The sequence below is a fragment of the Dipodomys merriami genome, unplaced genomic scaffold (assembly GCF_024711535.1).
Source record: "Dipodomys merriami isolate MVZ:Mamm:240054 unplaced genomic scaffold, mDipMer1.0.p SCAF_1233, whole genome shotgun sequence".
Classification (NCBI taxonomy): domain Eukaryota; kingdom Metazoa; phylum Chordata; class Mammalia; order Rodentia; family Heteromyidae; genus Dipodomys; species Dipodomys merriami.
In genome coordinates this window covers 179,273-199,578 of record NW_027202531.1, presented here as the reverse complement: position 1 = coordinate 199,578, position 20,306 = coordinate 179,273, and the positions used below count along the sequence as shown (strand labels likewise).

The 20,306-nt window shown below is 44.4% G+C and overlaps 1 long non-coding RNA gene across 1 annotated transcript; it reads left to right on the top strand.

Annotated features, from left to right (window-relative positions):
* The first annotated feature begins 6,375 nt into the window (after positions 1–6,375).
* LOC138823830 (uncharacterized) lies at positions 6,376–9,590 on the top strand. The gene is made up of 3 exons (XR_011370911.1): positions 6,376–6,453; positions 6,741–6,964; positions 9,062–9,590. It is a non-coding gene; the product is annotated as an uncharacterized lncRNA (long non-coding RNA).
* The last annotated feature ends 10,716 nt before the right edge of the window (positions 9,591–20,306 follow it).

Here is a 20,306-nt window from a genome sequence, read left to right as displayed (position 1 = left end):
TCATTCTCCCTCCCTTTTATCCCTATAGTTCCACCTTTAAATCATGTTCTCTAGTCATGTCTGTAAAAATGTTCATATCTAGATATGCATATTTTTCTAAGTCTAAATGGGTGAAAAAAAGTGATACTTGGCTCTTGGAGCTTGGCTAACAAATCAGATACATCCTCCCTCCCCCGCCCCCATCCTCTTTTATAGCTATAAATTTATTTGGGCTTTCAGGGAAACAAAGCACCTAAAGCAGAGCTTCTCAAGAGGCTGAGATCTGAAGATCACAGTTGGAAGTGAACCCAGGTAGGAAAGATCTTTAAGACTATTATTGACAATTGATCACCAAAAGGCCAGAAGTGGAGCTGTTATTCAAGTGGTACAGCAAAATTAAACAAAAACATCATCAAGTAATTGCTTGCTTGCATTCCTCTTCATCGAGTTGTGGACATGAGTGTGGTTGGAGCTGGGTTCCAATTCTAGATTCCACACTTAAATGCCTGACTTGTAATTTTAAGCTGCAGTCTTGTGTGTGTGTGTGTGTGTGTGTGTGTGTGTGTGTGTGTGTGTGTGTGTTTGAATAATAATAAATAAAACACAATTCTTAGGATGATTCTTAAGAATAAAATGAACTGGTGAAGATAGATTTGGATGATCCTTACATAATAGAAAATCAAGATTTGGAGATTTCAAACATGTGTAATTATTCTCTGCAACAACAGGTATCATTTTTTGCATGCAAAAAACATTACTGATGTGTTCATACAGATTTTCTTTTCTTTTCTTTTCTTTTTTCTGGTGGTTATGGGGCTTGAACTCTGGGCCTGAGCACTGTCCCTCAGCTCTTCAGCTCAAGGCTAGCATTCTACCACTTGAGCTACAGGTCCACTTCTGGTTTTCTGGTGGTTTATTGGAGATGACTTTCATGAACTTTCCTTCCCGGGCTGGCTTTGAAACTCAATCCTCAGATCTCAGCCTCCTGAGTAGCTAGGATAGGTGTGAGCCACCACCGGCTTCTTACAGATTTTCTATATGGGAAAAACAATATGTAAGAATTGATTCATAGGCACTTCTTTTTTTTTCTCAGTCATAGTACTTGAACTCTGGGCCTGGGAGCTGTCCCTCAGCTCTTCAGCTCAAGGCAAGCACTCTACCATTTGAGCAGCCATGACACTTCTAGCTTTCTGAGTGATTTTTGGAGAAAAGTCTGTCACAGCCTTTCCTATCCAGACTGACTTTAAACCACCATCCTCAGCCTACTGAGTAGCTAGGATTACAGACATGAGCTACCAGCACCTGGCACATAGGCACTTTTATATAAACACTGAAATACTTGAAGTGTTGAATCAGGTCAATTGACTTGGAATGGACAAGCTTGACCTATATCCTGCTCTGTGGGAGTTTTTGTTTGTGTGTATCATTTATTTCTATGGTTTAGAAAGCCTGTGCTTATACATCTTCAGACACACTTAGCAGAGATGGTTAATCAAGCCAGAAGCCAGGGGCCATCCCAAGATGCTAGTCAGCACTACTTTGAAACTCACTCATTCTCTCTGAGCTGACTTCCATCCATCACTCTTCTTTGGGGATAGGTTTCTGCAGAGATATAGTACCTGTGACTCTTGGCCTCATCTGGTATCAAACTGCTCTGTCATGAGAAACCTAGCCAAGGACCTTCTTTTTCTTTGCCCATCTTTCTAGATGGAAGTAAAGATTTCTGTCTCACAAAGCCAAAGGGCATGCTATTTGGAACCACAGTATCTGGTCCTACGTGCAGTAAAGAGACTTCAGAATGTAACATCCTTGTTACAGCTGGATGCATTTTACCAAGGTGGTCTCATCCTCTTTCTGGCCATTGTTTAAATCACTGCAGGGCACTCATCTGCAGTGGAAAGATGCAGCAGTCTGGTTCTGTTGCATGATAGGAATGAGAGACTTCGCTGGAGGAGACTGTCTGCCAAGGCATCAAAGACTTGGAAAAAAGTCTACTTTTTGCCATTCTGGACATGGTTTCTGCATAGTCTGTAGGAATGGCCACCTGCCACCTTTGGGTATTATTTTCTCATTGGGGAAGTTGTGCCCAGCTGATTATTATTCAGAAACCAAAAGAGATAGATTCAAAACCTGGACTTAAGTCAGAGTCACTTCCAGGCTTGACTGCATCCCACTCATGTCTTCCAGCTGTCATCTGGAGCTGCAGCTCCTTGTCATGGAGCCTTCTCCGTAGACAGCTCACACATGCATTTGTTTCACCCAGGGCAAAGAGTATAGGAGAAGGAGAGAGAGAAGGAGAGAGCAAGAGAGAGCAAGAGAAAGAGATCCTACTGTGAGAGCAACGGCTATTTATATTGCAATCTGAACAATGATATCTCTCATTTCTGCCATGTTCTATTCACTAGAAATAACTAGACATGGCAATATCAGAAAAATGTGAGATTGCAAGGGATTGTCGAGATTGGTATGGTTTTGATCTGGAACTTCCTTTCATAGTGTGTTCCCTTAAGGGGATCTGCTCAGCTAATAGGCTCATGGGTCCTGAAAGGAAGGGACTATGCACACTTCATCTATGCTCTGTCATATTTATTGCCTGAATGAGCCTGTGCCCAAGATACTTGGTCCCAGGGAGGGTTGGGTATGCCTGGCATTGGTTGGAACCACCCCAAGGCTAAGGGCCACTGAATGGGACAGGAAACAAAAAAGGAAATTCAGAAAAGAGCCTAAGAGACATATAAGACATGAAACAGCCTCATGTCTGTGAAGAGTCTAGGGAATCTAGGGAGAACTTTATGGAAAAAAGATAATGGTCCAGTATTCTCTACCATTTGGAATTTTCCGGTCATGCCAGTGTACTCCTGTATTTCTGTCAGTCAGAACACTGAGGCAGCGAGAACATAAATTCCAGAATAGTTTGCGCTATATCACCCAATTCTATCTCAGGAAGGAAGGAAGGGACAGACAAAAGGGAGGAATTATTACAACAAGCACATGAAGAGAAAAGGAGGAACTAGTAAAGAAAAGGAAGGGTAAATAGAGGAAAGGAAGGGGGGAGAGAATTCAAAGAATCAAGAATAGGGAAAAAGTATATGTTGGGATGTCTAAATAACCCTCATGTATGACCCAACAATGATAACTGTCAGCAACTACTTATGGAGACTTTTTGAAAAAGAAAGAATGAAGTAGTAGGTGACAATATTTGACAAAATGAAATAGGGTTATGGAGGAACAGCTCTCTGAGATTCATCTTTAAGTGAACTTCCTGCATGTTTTAGGGGGAAGAGGGTTTTTTTTAGAACTAAATCTTGCTATGTAGTCCAGGTTGAAGTGTAACTCACTATAAAGGCCAAGATGGCCTCAATCTCTGAACCTCCTGCCTCTACCTTCTGCATTCTGTGTTTGTGAATAAGGCTTTATTACACCCAGCTCCTTTTTAATGCTGCTGTTGTTGCCAGTCCTGGGACTGGAACATAGGGGCTGGGTGCTGTACCTGAGATTTTTTTTTGCTTAAGGCTAGCTCTCATCCACTTTGAGGCATAGGGACACTTGAGGTTATCTTGTCGTTTTCAAGAAGAGTCTCATGGACTTTTCTGCCCAGGCTGGATTCAAACCAAGATCCTCAGGTCTCAGCCTCCTGAGTAGCTAGAATTACAGGTGGGAGCCACCAATGTCTGACAAATCATTAATTATTTTCCCTTAAAAAGAACTCTCAAGTTGCTGGGTAGTGGTGGTTCATGCGTAAAATCCTAGCTAAAGAGGCTTCGATGTGTGGATAGCAGTTGAAAGCCTGCCCAGCTAGGAAAGACCATGATACTGTTATCTCCAATAAACCACCAGAAAACCAGAAGTGGCACTGTGGCTCAAGTGGTAGAGTGTTAGGCTTTAGCTGAAGAACTGAGGGACAGCACCCAGGTCTGTCCAGAGTTCAAGCTCCATGGCCAAAAATAAATGAATAAATAAATGAAATAAAGAATAAAAGACCTCTCAAATGAAATAAACTTCAGGTCCATGGTCCATAAAATAGGAGTCTGCCTCTGAGATAAGACATATTTTGTGTATGGTTTTTATTAGAACAATTATAGATATATTAAAATCTGAGACAATGGTACTAAAATATATAAAAGCAAGATACTTTATTTCTAACCTGTGAGGGATAAATAAAGATTGAAAAAAGTGATTAAGCGAATCAAAAACAGTAAAAAAGAGGTACAAAGCAGCACAGGAACCAATTCAAACTGGAATCAGAAATGAGAATGGCAGATGTGGACAAAACTATGACTTCATCTTGGATGTCTGGTCTCTCTTCTCAAGTGGAAAGACATTTTTGAGTTGAATCGTTACAAAATCTCCATATCTCAGGCTCCCTTGCAATTAGATGTAGACCATGCTATGTGAAAAGGACAGTGTTATAATTTCTGTACAAGGATAGTCTCTGTAATAACCCGTGGTGCCCCGAAAATCAGCGGGGCCCAATAGTGTTGTCCCATGGTCCAGCCTGCTGGAAGGGGAGCGGCATCAAGATTCAAGCCTCACAACTCCACAGACCCGGCCCCTGGATAGAGCAGGGTATTGAGAGACTGATGTCACCACCCCAAGGGGCACTGGAGGGGTGTGCCATGGCTGGGACATGCCACTGAAAGGGGCGGAGCATGCCACCAAAAGGGGGAGGGGCATGCTCCTGGAGACATGCACATAGTGAGCTGCCTATTGGAATTGGACTTGGGCAGCTTGGGGGATGAGCATTAATGTCAGTTTGAAACCTGACAGTGGGACAGGGCTGCAGCCTATCTGGGTGTATATAGGCTGCATGCTCCAAGGCCAGGGAGGACGTTAGGGGGAAAACACATTGGGAGGGAGAAGGGAAGAGTCCAGAGGACAACTGGACTCCTGTGGAGAGGGGAGTCCAGAGGAGACCAGGTGTCCTGAAGAGAGGAGAGAAGGGAAAGACCAGGAGTCCTGAGGCAGGAACAGAGTGTGGAGGAAGGAGAGGAGTGGGAGTGGAGGGAGAGAGATGGCAGGAGGGGAAAGCCTGCTGCAGTAGGGCAGGGCAGGCTTGTGGAGGACAGGGCAAGCCTTGAGAGGCCATTTGGGGCTTCTCGAGTGGCCACTTGGGACCTCCTTGAGAGGTCCTTTGGGGCTTCTCGAGGAGCTATTCAGGGACTTTTTTTTTTTTGTAGTCCTGTTGTGGGCCTGAACTCTGGGCCTGGGCACTGTCCCTCAGCTCTTCAGCTCAAGCCTAGTGCTCGACCACTTGAGCCACAGTGCCACTTCCGGCTTTTTTCTTTTTGTGTATGTGGTGCTGAGGAATCGAACCCAGGGCCTCATGCATGCAAGGCAAGCACTCTACCACTGAGCGACCTACCCAGCCCCCCGGCTTTTCTTCTTTTTGCTTATATGGAGCTGCGGAATCGAACCCGGGTCTCAAGTATGCAAGGCAAGCGCTCTACCACTGAGCCACCTTCCCAGCCCTTCAGGGATTTCTTGAGGGGACATTTGGAACATCCTCCGGAGGTTACTCAGGGCCTCCTGGAGGGACCTGTTGGGACCTCCTATGGAGGTCATTCGGGGCCTCCTCTGGAGGCCATTTGGTACCATCCTCTAGAGAGGCCTGTGGACAGTGGAGAGGTCTGCATGTGGGGGAAGAAGGGAAGAAAGGGAAAAGCCTTCCCCTTTGGAGGTTTGGAGCTTTGGAGCTTTGGAGATCTGAGGTTTGTAGGTTTGTGGACCGACTAATTTGTGGTTTGCAGACCAACCAATAAAGGTTGGAGTGTCAGGACTGCCTATTGGAGGTTTGGTGGTTGAGGCTGCTCTTGGTTCTGGGTATCTAACCCAGGACAAGGTAGTCTCAAGACACCTTTCTGGTGTAAATAGTGTAAATAAACTTCTTTTGTTCACTTCTCACTGTGCCTCCATGGATTGTCTCACTCTCTGGGGTTCATCAATACCCCACTGGGTGATGTCCTCACAGGGGTCTTCCTAGGATGCCCAACCCCGAAGATGAAGTCCACTGGCCAATGTCCTCATGGTTCCCACATGGCTGTCATGGTAGCAGTAAGAGCATCCTCCCATGTGCCCAGTGTTGTTGGCAACAGACTTCCTGGCCCAAGTACCTAACTGCCAGAGGGTGTGCACTGGGCTCTCATTGGTTCACTTCCTCACTGATGTCAATGGCCTGACTTGTGATTGGTCCATTTCCCCCTGACATCACAGGGCATTGTGAGGCGTGCCCAGCAGGGTACATATGAGGCAGCTTCTCTCCAGCTTTTTCAGTTACAGCACTGGGAGCTTTTACTTGGTGACCCGCTAACTCAGAGCTACTTGGTTACTTTCATTGGGTGTGTGGGGGGGTGGTGGTTGTGTTGTTTGGGTTTGGGGAATTCATTTACTCATCTGGGGGTTGTGTTTACTTTGTTAGTAGTTTACCTTCCGTTTCTTAAGATTTATTAGTTGTCAACTTCATTGAGATCATCTTAGGTAAATTCTTAAGCTTGATCACTTGCCATCCCAGGGGCAAGATGTTAATGTACAACTTTAGTTCCTCCCCAAAGGAGGAGGAGATCACTGTCATTGGACAGTATAACTTGAAAGAGATCATCGGTTATGGCAGCTGTGGCTATGTGAAGCTGGCCCATCACTGCCTCACAGACACCACAGTGGCAGTCAAAGTTCTCCCAAAGAACGATCTAAAAAGCCATGAGATAGAAAATGAAGTAGCCATTTTGAAGAGTGTATATCACCCACACATCATACTATTGTTCCAGGTGATGGAGGATGAAGACTGTGTGTACCTTGTCACTGAGCTGGACACTCGGGGCTATCTCTTGGGGTGGGGCAATAAATCCCCTTGCAGTCACCTATTAGAGTATGAAGCGAAGAGATTGTTCAAGCAGATCACGAGTGATGTTCACTACATTCATGAGAACAGAATTGCACACTGGACCTGAAGGCCGACAACGTCCTGTTGGATACCAATTGCAATGTCAAGGTCAGTGATTTTGGCATTAGCATCAGGGTGACAGGGAAGTTGCTAAAGGGGGGTTTGTGGAGCCTTGCTATTCCTGAAATGTTCCTACAGAACATGTTCAATGGGTACAAGGTGGACATTTGGGAACTTAGGCGTGCTTTTGTATATGATGACAATGGGAAAGTTCCCATTTGAGGGGAATAAAATGATTCAGATACGGAAACAAATCCTAGAGGCCAGGTACACCGGTCCCCTTTACCAACTGCAATGGGACATGATCTCCTTCCTAAACTGCTGACTGTGGGCTTCAATCTGAGGCCTGCTATTGAGGAGATAATGGAGCACTGATGGCTGACTCTAGGTGTGGGTTTTGGCCTGCTTCCTGATGAGCCACTTTCCAGCAAGCTGGACCCCATTATTGTCACAGTCATGGGCAACATGGGGTACACCCTAGCTGGTATTGAAAGGACATTCCAGGACAGAGCATTCAATGAAGCCATGGGCACCTACCTGCTCATCCAAGAAAACTTGAAGGAGAATACCAGAAGTGTGGAATAAAAAACCATGCCTTTGGCTAGTCCACCATGCACACCTCCTGATGACAATCCCACCAGCCCTCTCCACGAAAAAGAGCCACCTTTTCTTCAGGATATAACACCTCCAGCTTGTCCTCAAAATTTCAGTTACCTCTTGAGAGCCCGAAGTGCCAGTCTGCCTGTCCTTCCACTCTATACCCTTCAGAGCTCCAGTTCCAGCTACATTTGGGGCCTAGATTCTTTTAGCTGGTCGGGCACACTAGACATTTTCCACCCAGTGAAGACAGTGGTTGGGAAGGAATTAACTGTTGATTTGTAAGATTTCTCAATTCCTATTCTTTTATTTTTTTTCCTTTTGTTTGTTGTGGGTATGTGTGAGTGTGTGCTGCTACACCTCAGTGCTTTTTTTCTTATGCTCTATTTCCTTTGCCTTCTCTGTTCTCTCTCCACTTTTCTCACCTTCTCCCTGCCCCTGCCCACCATTTTTCTTCCTTTGTTTTCATTCCTCCCATAACTACTCCTATTCTACTTCTCCTGTTCCTCTTCTTGATGTTCTACTACTACCCTCTACCATTCCCTCTCACTCTCTTCCTGCCCTTGAATCTGTCTCTCTCTCCATCCACCTCCCTCACTCCTCCTCTCTCTGTGCACTTCTCCCTTTTTTCCCTCTTTCCCTTTCTCCCACTCTGTCTTCCTCTTTTTTTCTTTCTCAGTTTTCATGGCTATGTCTGGTTCTCTCCTGCTTGAGTTACAGTTCAGGCTTGCATTTCTCTATTTCCTTGAAGATGGAGATTTCCCAGACTTGCTGTAAATGCAGTCTTCAAGGTGTCACCTTGGGAGATAGGTAGGATTACAGACAAGAGCCTACAGCATCAGGGAATGCAATTGGCTTTGTTAATCTGGTGTGGCAAAGGTTAGTTTCTCTATTTTGAAAGGGGATTTGTGTATTTATGTGAGGGACAGCTGTGTAAGAGTCACCTTACAATTGTTTGTGGAACCTGTTGCAACAATGAGAAGTACAAGTTGTCATGTCCAAAACGAGCTTTACAACGTCGGTGTGGGGGGGGGAGGGGGGAAGGAGAAGGATTGGGATTGGGGGTTAGGGGGGAGGCTGGGAAGGGATGTGAAGGGTAAACAAAGGAGGAGGCTGCAATGCTTGGTAAGAAATGTACGCATTATCCTGCCCATGTAATTGTAACTCCTCTGTACAGTATGTTCACAAATAAAATTAAATTAAATTAAAAAAATTGTTTGTGGAAGGAAGGGGTGATGGGTTAGTGTAAATGGACAGGGAAGGATGACATGTGCACTGTACAAGTACACTGAGAGGTGTCAGATTCTTAGTGGAGACTCTATGAGTCCCCAGAGAGGCCCCCTCCAGAGCACCCAGCTTGTACATGGTGCTTCTGTTTCCCAGTAAAGACTTTAGGCCTCATGGAAGAATAGCAGAGCCCAATTTTTCTCCTTGGGGAATAAAGAATGCTATCAGAGCCAAGTTTAAATATTTGAAAATTCTGAACATCAAGAGGCAATTTTTGGAATCACAAAGTGTATGAATTAAAATACATTCCCTTCTTTTCAGCTAGAGGTGATCAAGGAACAGGAGACCTGAGGAATCATGGAGATAAACTGGGATCTGTTTAAGGACATAGCCTGGATGGACTTTGGTTGTATATGGACCACACCCGTGGTTGGGTGGCCTGGGATGACTGCTTTCCCACAAGAACAAAATTCAGTAAGATGTGAGCCTTCACACTAGAATATTTGTATTGGTTCACCCAGGGCATTAGAATTGCACACAGAGGCAGTGCTGAGGATTGATATTGCCTTTGGGTGCCAAGTGTGTGATGGGGAGGAGTTGGGCAAACCTGGCCTTTTCTATGTGTACACTGGGTCAGGTGGCTGAACCCGCAGAGTAGACTAATGAGATTAGCAGTAAGAAGAGGGCTGGGGCTCCTGGTAGATCAGTGGTAATGCTCAGGGGTATTTGGGAAGCAATGCTATTCTCAAAGAATGAGATGGGTTTCCTGTGAGAGAAGCAATAAGGGTCCAAATAGGCAAAGGATGCATAACTGGTTTAAGACAGGGTTGATACTGATGCTGAAAGAGACCTGAGGAGGAATGTAAGGAATGCTGAACTCATGGAACAGTGTTCAGTGAATAGGGTGGGTGGGGAAGGAAGTACTATTAATTTCCATGATTTCTCAATGCTTTTTCTTGTCTTTTTGTTTGTTGTGTGTATGCATTTGGGAGTGTGCTGGCTTGTACTTTGTTCTTTTTCTCTTTCTCAGTCTCCTTTTCCCTCTGTGGCTTTTCCTTGGGCCCTCCTCCCTCTAATGTCTTTAATCTCTCCTTTTTTACACCCTCTCCTTTTCTCCTCCCTCTAATCTTTCTCTTCTCCCTATCCCATTTCTTTTCACTCAATCCTTTCTCCTGAATTTGTCTCTTTGTCTCTCTGTCTTTAGGTATGTATGCATGTCCCTCTGTTTTTCTCTCTGTCCATTTTCCTTCTCCCCCTCTTTCCCTTTCTCTCTCTTGAGTGTGAATGTGTTTCTGGCTGATGTTCTACCAGTGGAGTCACTCTTCTAGTCCTGATTTTCTACTGAGTTGGACATGGAGTCTGCTCAAGCTGGCTTTATCTACAGTCTTCTCAGTGTCAGCGTGTGCAGTAGTTAGGATTATACAGGTGAGCCTCCAGCACCTAGAATTTGTGACGGTACAGCACAGGTTGGTTTCTCTGTAATTACAAAAGGAATTTGTATACTTGTATGAGGGACAACTTAGAAATGTTTGGGGGAAGGAAAGGGTGTTGGGTTGGGCTGCTGTGGAAAATGGACAGAGAATTACATTTCCATAATACAAGGGTTTCAGCACTGAGACATGTCAGATTCTTAGGAGAGACCCTTTGAGTCCACAAAGATGCTTCCAGTTGACACCCCCCTTCCCCAGAGCACCAGGCTTTGGGCTTGGTGTTTCCTTTTCCCTGGCAGTTCTCAGGGGAAGCCTCTAGGTCTTATGGAAGAAGAGTAGGGCCTGATTATTGTCCTAGGGCACATAGTGTGGAGGAAGCTGTTTCAAATATTGCCACACTATAAACCTCCAGAGCCCATTTTTGAACCAAAAAATGTAGGAAATATAATACTTTTCCTTCCTATCAACTAGAGGTGGAGAAACCTTTGAATGAGCAAGAGACCTAAGAAAGAATGAAAATATAGGAGCATGTGGATGGAGATGAGTACATGCAGACATGAGCAGAACTTCAGTAAGATTAGATATGAACCTCCACCACTGGGATATTTGTTCAGCAGGGCATTAGATTTCTACACAGAGGAAGTACTGAGGGTGATTCTGCCTTTGGGTGACAGGTGTGTGATGAGGAGGAATTGGACACATTGGACCTCTGCTGTATGTTCACTGGAGTCAAGAGGCTGAGCATGTAGGGCAGACTGATGAGATTTGCAGCAGGAGAAGACTGAGGCTCCCAGTGAAACAGGGTATACCTCTGGGTTATTTAGGAAACAGAGCTCTTCCCAGAGAATAAGATAGGATTTTTGTGACAGAAGCACTGAGAGCCAAAAGTATACAAGAAATGGGCACCTTGCTGATAGACAGGGCTGACCCTAATGCTGAAGGAGAGCTGAGAGGAGGAAACTAGGGACACCTGAATTCCACATGGATCATTGTTCAGTGAAGTGGGTGGGTCGGGAGGGAAGAACTGTGAATTTCCATGGTTGCTAAGTTCTTTTTCTTTGTCTCAGGCGTCCTGAAATGAGGGAGTAGACTTCAGTTCATGTCAGTGGGTTTGTCTTGAGGCTAGTTTCTAGTAGTCCCAGAGCAGTAGAGAGGGTGCCTAATCACTGCTGCACTGGGTAGGATTTCAGTATTGGGTTGCATTAAGGAGATGTGGGAGAGGGGCATTGTGGACCCTTGAGGCTGTGGCCAGGGCCTTGTGCCAAGCAGGAGGCAAGTCATTTTATGATTTCATGCCAGTCTTGTCTTAAGGGGCCAGATGAGCTCACTCTCTAAAACTCAGGTCTTACTTTGACTTTTCAATTGACAGTATAATGCATGTGCATGCTAGAACACTCCTAAACCTTTGTGGAACAGATGGAGTGCATTTGGCTCAGCACTTGGAGAGAAGACGAAAAGTTGGCCTAAGGATGAGGATTCCACAGGTTAGCTACAATGTCACACAGACCATTATCTAGGACGGGTTCATGGCTTGCAGAGAGACTTGGAAGAACTCGAGTGAGGAGTTGAGGTGGTATGGAAAGGCTTCCCAGAGGAGGAACAGGTTATTTGGTGTGTGTACACCATCTCCATATGTAAGATTGAGGGGCAGAAACTTCAGGCAAAGGGCTTGGAAACACAGGTGGGGAGACCACGAGGCAAGGGTGACAGGGGCTCTGGAGAGGAGTCATGGGAAAACAGTGGGAAAGAGCTTTGACCATGTATGGCAGTATACTTGTTGAATAAGTGTGTGAGGGAATAGGTAGGCTTTCATTCAATGGACATTTACTGAGTGCCCACAGGATCAGTCACATCATGCTGAAGACTGACAGAATGCTGGGAACAGCATAAAAATACCTCTCTTTGTGAGTTTACACTCAAGCATGGAGAATGAGAATACCCAAACTTTACAAAAATACCACATAGTATATATGAAAATGAAGATTAAGGCAGAAAAATTCAGGATGAGTGTTCGAAATACTCTATGTTTTTGTGTGTTTGCAGATGTGTGTTGTGTACACATGTGCACAAGGTTTTATTTTTAAGTATCAGAGGAGACCTGTTTGGCAAGGGGGTTTTGGGGAAGGATAGGGGATTGAGCAGCTGGGTGTTGGGAAAAGCATTCCAGGCAGTTGGAATAGCAGTGGCCCCCAGCTGGTACAGTACAAATGCCAGTGTGGCTGCAGCAAGGAAGCCTGGGCTCAGTGGAGAGAGACAGGATCAGAGAAGCCTCCTTCACCAAACGAGGCTGTGGGCAGAGGGGTGACCCATCATGCTTCAACAATGTCCTGTAGTTCTCCTGTCTATTCTAAAGCCACATTTCTTCCTATATGAAAGGGTATGTTTGATATTGGTGTTCCTCTGCCTGTATTACTTCATGAAACTGAGTGTCCTCCAGTTCCATCCATAGTGTCTGAGTGTTGGTTTCTTTTTTCTGGTTCCTTTTTGGTGCTTGAATTAGGGCCAGTAAGTGGTCCCTGAGCATTTAGCTCAAGGCTAACACTTTACCTCTTTGAGGCACAGCTCCATTCCTGGTTTTCTGATGGATATTTGAAGTAAGAGTCTCATGGACTTTCCTGCCTGGGCTGGCTTTGACTTCAATCCTCCTATCTCATGTATAGTTAGGATGACAGGCAGCAGCCACCAGAGCCAGGAAAATTTATTGTTTATTTTTTTAGGCTGAATAATGTACTACAATATGTATGTACTGTCTTTTTATTGGTCCAGTGATTGACACTTGAATGATACCCTATATTATTGTGAATGGTGCTATAGTAAAAACAACATGCATGCAGATAAAAAAAGTATTCTATGGCTGGCTGCTGCCAGGTCATTATTAAAATCTATCCTGTGTAGGAAAGTGCATGACCCCAGAAAACTTGGAAGTGGAGCTGTGGCTTAAGGAGTAGAACACTCACCTTGAACATGGACTTCAAGCCCACGTATTGGCCTGTGCTTGCACCCACCCACACTCATAAACAGACAGAGAATAGTATGCTGTGGGTTGTGTTTACAAGGATGATTTTGGGAGGGACAGGGAAGGGGGAATGGGAAGACCAGCTAGGGACAGGGGCAGGGGCCTAGGCTGCAGTGGTGTCATCTAGGCAGAGAGAAATGGTTCTCTTCTGGAAATAGAAGATGACTATCTTAATATTGATGCTTTTTATAAGCAAGTAGTAATCGTACACAGGACATGACACACACTGATCAAACAAACCTCACCTTCCCCCTTTTCATCCCTCCTTCCCAACCTCTGGCCAGCACTAGTCCATGGTCAACATTATTCTCTACATATCTGAGCGATCCTGGGCCATTTGTCTCGATAACTTTACTTAATCTTTGCTTCCATTTGTCACGAAATGATAGCTTTCCAATCACTGTTATGCTTGGAAAATTCTCCTTTGTGTGTGTGTGTGTGTGTGTGTGTGTGTGTGTGTGTGTGTATGTGTGTGTGTATGTGTGTGTGAGTATGTATGTGTGTGTGCATGTATATATGTGTGTGAAAGAGAGAGACCATTACCAATTTCTCCATTGATAGACATTTAGACTGAATCTATACCTGAGCTGCTATAAATAATCTAGAAATAGACATATTATAATTGTACTTGAGTTCATGTATTTATTTAGAGACCTTCAAACTGTTTGCCATAATGCTTGTATCAATTTACAATCTGTCTGACAGGAGTTCTCTCTTCATCCTGGCCAGCATGTGTTATCTTTCTATCATTTTGATTTTTAAAAAGTTTTCCAGCATGGCTATAGACACTGGACATTTTTTCATATATTTTTGCCTATTTGCATTTCTTCTTTTTGGAAATTTCTATTCAGATCATTTACCCCTGTCTCTTTTTTTTTTTTTTGCCAGTCCTGGGTCTTGAACTTGGCCTTGGCACTGTCTCTGAGCTTCTTTTGCTTGAGGCACTCTAGCACTTGAGCCACAGCTCCATTTCTGGCTTTTCTATGTATGTGGAACTGAGGAAGCAAAAGCAGAGCTTTGTGCATGCTAGGTGAGCACTCTACCACTAACGCACATTCTGAGTCCTGTACAATTACTTATAGAATATAAAAACCTAATTAGGAAAGATTCTATCTTCCTTCAAGAGCCATTAAGAGTTCCATCCTGCATCATAATAGTTAGTAATGACTTATTAAAAATAACACCTTGGGAACTTTTCCACTTCCGGCAATTGACAATGGTGGCTGTTCCATAAACATATTTGGAAAATAATGTCACTGAAACCTTTTAAAAATGAAATAAAATACAAAATAAAAACATTGCTATGGGCAAACTCAGATAAACAGAGAGTCCTTTACAGAGCAATGGCAGACAAGAACTTGAACTACTCAGCAACAGTTATGGTAAGGTCTCAGCCCTTCGGACCTCATGGTCTTATCCTAAGGTTAAACTTGGCATCTTTTTAAAATCCTATTTGTGCCAGGTACTGGTGGCTCACACCTGTAATCCTAGTTCCTTGGGGGACAGAGATCTGAGGTTCTAGGTTCAAAGCCACCATGAGTAGAAAGCCCATGAGACACTTATCTTCAGTTAACCACCAGGAAACTGTAAGTGGGATTGTGGCTCAAAGTGGTTGAGCATTAGAGCTCAGGAATAGTGCCCAGGCCCTGAGTTCCAGCCCGCACATGACCAAAAAACATACAAACATCAATTTGTTTGGTTTTGAAACAATGTAAATAATTTCAAATTGATGACATTTTAATTTCAAAGCAAATGAATAACCTTTCAAGAGACAAGAGGCAGGAACTCCACCCACCCTGACTCAAAAGGCCTTGAAAGTGAGTTGTGACAAAATGTAGTAACAACAGCCAGTACAGGATAGGGTTGACTGGCAAATCCTCCTGCCACCACCTAGTCAATTATGAAGCCAGGAGGCTGTTCAAGCAGATGGTGAGTGCTATGCAATACTTTCACAAGAACGAAATCACACACAGATACCTGAAGCCCAGGAACATCCTGTTGGATGGCAAATGCAATGCCAAAGTCAGTGATTTGGGGCTGAGCATCACGGTGTTGCTGGGGCAGTTGCTAAAGTGGTTTTGTGGAGCCTTGATATTCAGACCTCGTGAAATGTTCCTTTACAAAATTTATGATGTCTATAAACAGGACATTTAGATCCCAGGTATGCTTCTGTATGTGAGGACAACAGGAAAGTTCCCATTTGAAGGGAGGAAGATGGCAGACATGGCTACACATCCTTGAGGCCATGTACACAGCTCCCTTTTATCTATCTGCGAAGAGACACAATGTACTTTCCAAACTGCTGACTGTGGATGTCACTAAGAAACCCATGGCTGGCTGTAGATGTGGGGTTTGGCCTGCTTCCTGATGAGCCACTGCCCAGCAAGCTGGACTCCATTAGTGTCACAGTTCTGTGTGACATGGGGTACAATAGAGCTGACATTGAAAAGGCAATCCAGGACAGGGCATTCAATGAAGCCATGAGTACCTATCTGGTCATCCAAGAAAACTAAAAAGAGAGTGCCAGAAGTGTGGAGTGGAAAATGATGACTTTAGCTATTCCACTGTGTACAACTCCTCAGGAACTTTGCACTAGCCCTCTCTCAATGAAGGGGAGTCAGCTTCACTGCACAACTTAACACCTTCAGTTTGCCCTCAGAATTTCAATTGCCAGATGATAACAAACAGTTGCCTCTGAAGAGAGGCCAAGGTCCTAGTCTGCCTGTCCTTCCACTCTGCTCCCCACAAAGCTCCAGTACTAGCTTAATCTGGGGCCAGGATTCTTTTAGCTGGCTGAGCAGACTAGAGAGTTGACACTTGGTTGAAAATGCCCTTCCCTCTTGGCAGCCACACGGGGAATCCATAGCCTCCAGATGGAATAAGTGATGGGGCTGGAAGAGTGTGGCTCACAGGATAGTCGCCATTTTTCACAAACTCTGGTACTGTGTGAAGCCCAAAAACTAATGTCCACAGCTTAAGAACAAAGCTGTTCCAGAGAAAGATGTGCAGCACTCTGCCACAGCACTAGGGTGTGGAAAATCAGAGAGGTGTGGAATTGAAGAGCTGCAGGAGGGGAGGGAGTCATACAGGAAGTTCACACTGCTGTGTGCCCAGTATCCTCAGCAAAGGTCTCAATCCAGCATAGCCAGGCATAGTCCTAGCATAGCTAGGGGGTTCTCCAGCTAGCATTCTTTCTAGTGAAAGGACAGCTGACAAGGAGCTGACTTTTAAATTTTGAAAAGTAGGCTGAAATGTGGCCTCAAGCTGTCTGTACCTTCTGAGCTTGGTGAATACACCTCAATCCCTTACTTTCAAGTAATGTCACTTTATTAAACAACTTTTCCCATTTGTTTCTGAACACTAAGGTGTTTGTGTCCCAAATGCTGCAGTAGGTCATCATCTCACCTTCCAGATATGTTGCATATTTTCCTACTTACTTACCTAGTTTGTTTACTTAGGTTTAAAGTGAGGCCCTTGGGCTTCAGGGGGATCTTAGGGGAAGGTGGCATCCTGGACTCGTTTCTCCTTTGGCAGTCTCTAGGTGACTGTGTAAAACTCCTGAGAACACTATTTACTCTGGCTGTGTCGAAACTCAGGGGCACATCTTCATTGGGAAAATAGAGAGAACTGTCTCCATGGACCATGAGGGTAGTTTCTGCCCCAACTTTCCTCCATTTTAATGCAGTTTCTTGTGTGTTCTGTCTACACCTAATCACCATTCTAACATTATGCCATCATCCAAAAGTCCCTTATTTCAGACTTATTTACTCACAGTAAAAAAAAAATAGTAAATTTTAAAGACCCGATTTCCTACACAGGTTACTTACAATTGCAACTGCCCTGGGAGTCCAAATTTCTCTAATGGGAATCAGAGTGCTGAGGGAGCTGAGTTTCAAATTTGAGAACATTCTGAGCAAACAGAGTCCCTGGTTACACTGGAAAAGTGTATGAATTAAGCTAATTTTCTTTCCTTTCAGGTAGAGGTGTATAAACATGTTAAAAAACAAGAGACCTGAAAAAGCATGGATATATAGTGATATCTGTGGATGGACCAGGCCTGGGATGACTGTCTACACATGAGCAGATATTTGAATGAATCTGTCTCTCTGCCTCTGTCTCTGTCTCTATCTCTCCTCTCTTTCTCTTTCAGTTTGCATGTACATCACAGGTGCTCTACCACTTGATTCCAACCTCCAAGCCTGCATTTCTTTTTTTGTGTGTGAAAATACCGTACAGAGGGGTTAAAATTACATGGGCAAGATAATGAGTACATTTCTTATCAAGCATTGTAGTCTCCTCCTTTGTCTCACCTCACATCCCTTCCCATCCTTCCCCCGCCCCCCCCCAGTCAATCCTCCCTCCTCCAATCCTCCTCTCCCCTCACCCCTACTCTGCCAAAGTTGTAAAGTTTGTTTTCAACATAACGACTTGTACATCGCATTGTTGCAATAAGTCCACCTGTATTCCCTATTTAAAAGATTTGTTTTTTCCCTTCCCCTCCACAAATTATACCAACATCAAATACAGTGAAAGCAGGGATTATACTGTTGGGGAGGGACATACAAAGCAACAAAGAAATAATCTTATGTTTTAGAAACAATCCCATGAAAGAAAAAAAAACATTTGAATACATACCTTAGGGTTCATTTCCCCATTACATCAACTTATCTGACTGTTTCTGCTTGACTCAGATATATACTAGTTATTGCAAATAAAGGAAACCATGGGACCTATGTTTCTTTGGGCCTGGCTTACTTCACTTAATATAATCTTTTCCAAGTCTTACCATATCCTAACAAATGGGGCAATGTCATTCTTTCTGATGGAGGCATAGAATTCCATTGTGTATATATACCACATTTTCTTGATTCATTCATCTGCTGAGGGGCATCTGGGTTGGTTCCATATCTTAGCTATGGTAAATAATGCTACAGTAAACATAGTTTCGCTAGTAGCTTTAGTGTGGTATTGTTTGTGAGCATTTGGGTAAATGCCCAAAAGTGGGAATGCTGGGTTATAGGAGAGGTCTATGTGGAGTCTTTTGAGGAACCTCCATACTACTATCCAAAGTGGTTGGACAAGTTTACACTCCCAAAAACAATGCAGTAAAGTTCCACTGCAGCATCTGTTGTTATTAGAGTTCTTGATTTTAGCCATCCTAACTGTGGTGAGGTGGTATCTCAATGTTGTTTTGATTTGCATTTCATTTATGGCTAGGGAGGTGTGTCTATTGGTCATGTGTCTATTGGCCATTCTTTCCTCTTCAGAGAAGTTTCTCTTTAAGTCATTAGCCGACTTAATTGTTGGGCAGTTGTTTCTTTGAAGATTTGTTGTTGGGGGATTTAATTTTTTGAGTTCCAGGTATATTTTAGTTATGTGACCCTTGTCCGTTGTATGAAGACCTTCTCCCAATCCGTGGGCTTTCTATTGATCTTGCTAGCTATGTCCTTTGCCATGCAGAAGCTCTGCAATTTCATGCACTCCCATTTGTCCAACCTTTCTTTGATTTGTTGAGTTTCTGGGTCTCTATTAAAAAAATTTGGACCCGTGCCAAGGAGACCTACGGTTTCTCCTATTCTATCCTGTAATGTTTTCAGAGTGTCTGCTTTGACTCTGAGGTCTTTGATGCATTTGGAGTTGATTCTGTGCAGCATGATATATAAGGATCTAGCTTTAGTTTTCTACAAGTAGTTAACCAATTTTGCCAGCACCATTTACTGAAGAGGATGTCTTTCTTCAATTCTATCTTTTTAGCTCCATTATTAAAGATTAGATGCCAAGCCTACATTTCTATGCTGTGTTTTTGCTGGCTTTAAGTACTCTGTTCTGGGTGTGAAGTTCTGGAATAGTTAGGATTTCCGTCTAGAACCATACATATATGGCAGTACTTTTGACCTTGTTCATCTGGTGAGACACAGGTTGGCTTTTCTAATGTGGAAAAAGGGATTTGTGTACTTGTCTGGGGGACAGCTGTGTGAGGGACAAGTTACAAATGGATGTTGAAGGGGGCTGTGGGATAGTGTGTACAATCAATAGAGAGGCAAGGCATGTATACTGTTCAAGAGTGTCTGCACTGAGAATTGGGATATCTTGATAGAGATTCTGGGAGTCCCCTCAGAGGCCCCCAGGTGTCACCCCTTCTCCAGGGCACCATGCTTCAGCACAGTGCTTCCTTTCTCTTGGCTTTTCTCTGTTGAAGTCTCTAGGCCTCCAAAGGGGAAGGCTTTTCCTTTTGCTTCCTTCCTCCTCTGCTTGCCTCTCCAGTGGCCTATCCTCAGGCCTCAGAGCTCTTCACAGGGTGTCCCTGCTCTGCTCTGCTCTGCTCTGCTCTGCTCTGCTCTGGATGGAGCCTCTTGCTGTCTGTCTCTCCCCAGCCCCTACTCCTCAGAACAGACAGCCTATATATAGGCTGGGCCCCTCCCCCACTCCAACAGCTATAAAAGTTTCAACCTCCACTAATTGCCCTGCCCCCACGAAGCCCACTGTTCCATCCCTTCTTGACCCCCCCTACAGCTAGGCCCAGGGGAACAATGAGGTCAGCATGTGGGGGGGAGGAGGATGCCTTTGGCCATGCTGTTTATTACACTACCATTACATGATAGCTCCCGGCCTGCATTTTTCTAGTTAAGTGAAGATGGAGTGTTCCCAGACAGGCTGCTGGGATAGTTAGGATGACAGGCAGCTCCTCCAGCATCAGGCAGTGCATTTGACTTTGTTAGTCTGCTGTAGCATACCTTGTTTTCTGTGTTGTTATGAAAGGGATTTGTGTGCTTATGTGAGGCACAGCTGTGTGAGTGAGACCTAAGAAATGGTTGTGGGAGAAAGGGGATGGTGGGCTGGTAGACAAATTGACAGGGAGGGAGGGACATGTGCACTGTACAAGTGGATCAGCACTGAGTGTTAGCTTATCTTGGTAGAGACACAATGAGTCCCCAGAGTGGCCGCCAGCTGACACCCTTTCCCCAGAGCACCAGGCTTTGGGTATGGTGCTTTCCCTTGGCAGTTCCAAGGGAAAGACTATTGGCCTCATGGAAGAGTATACCCTAATTTTTATGCTGGGTGAACCACTGTGCTGGGGGAGATGATGTTCAATAGTCAATCATTCTGAACACCAAGAGTG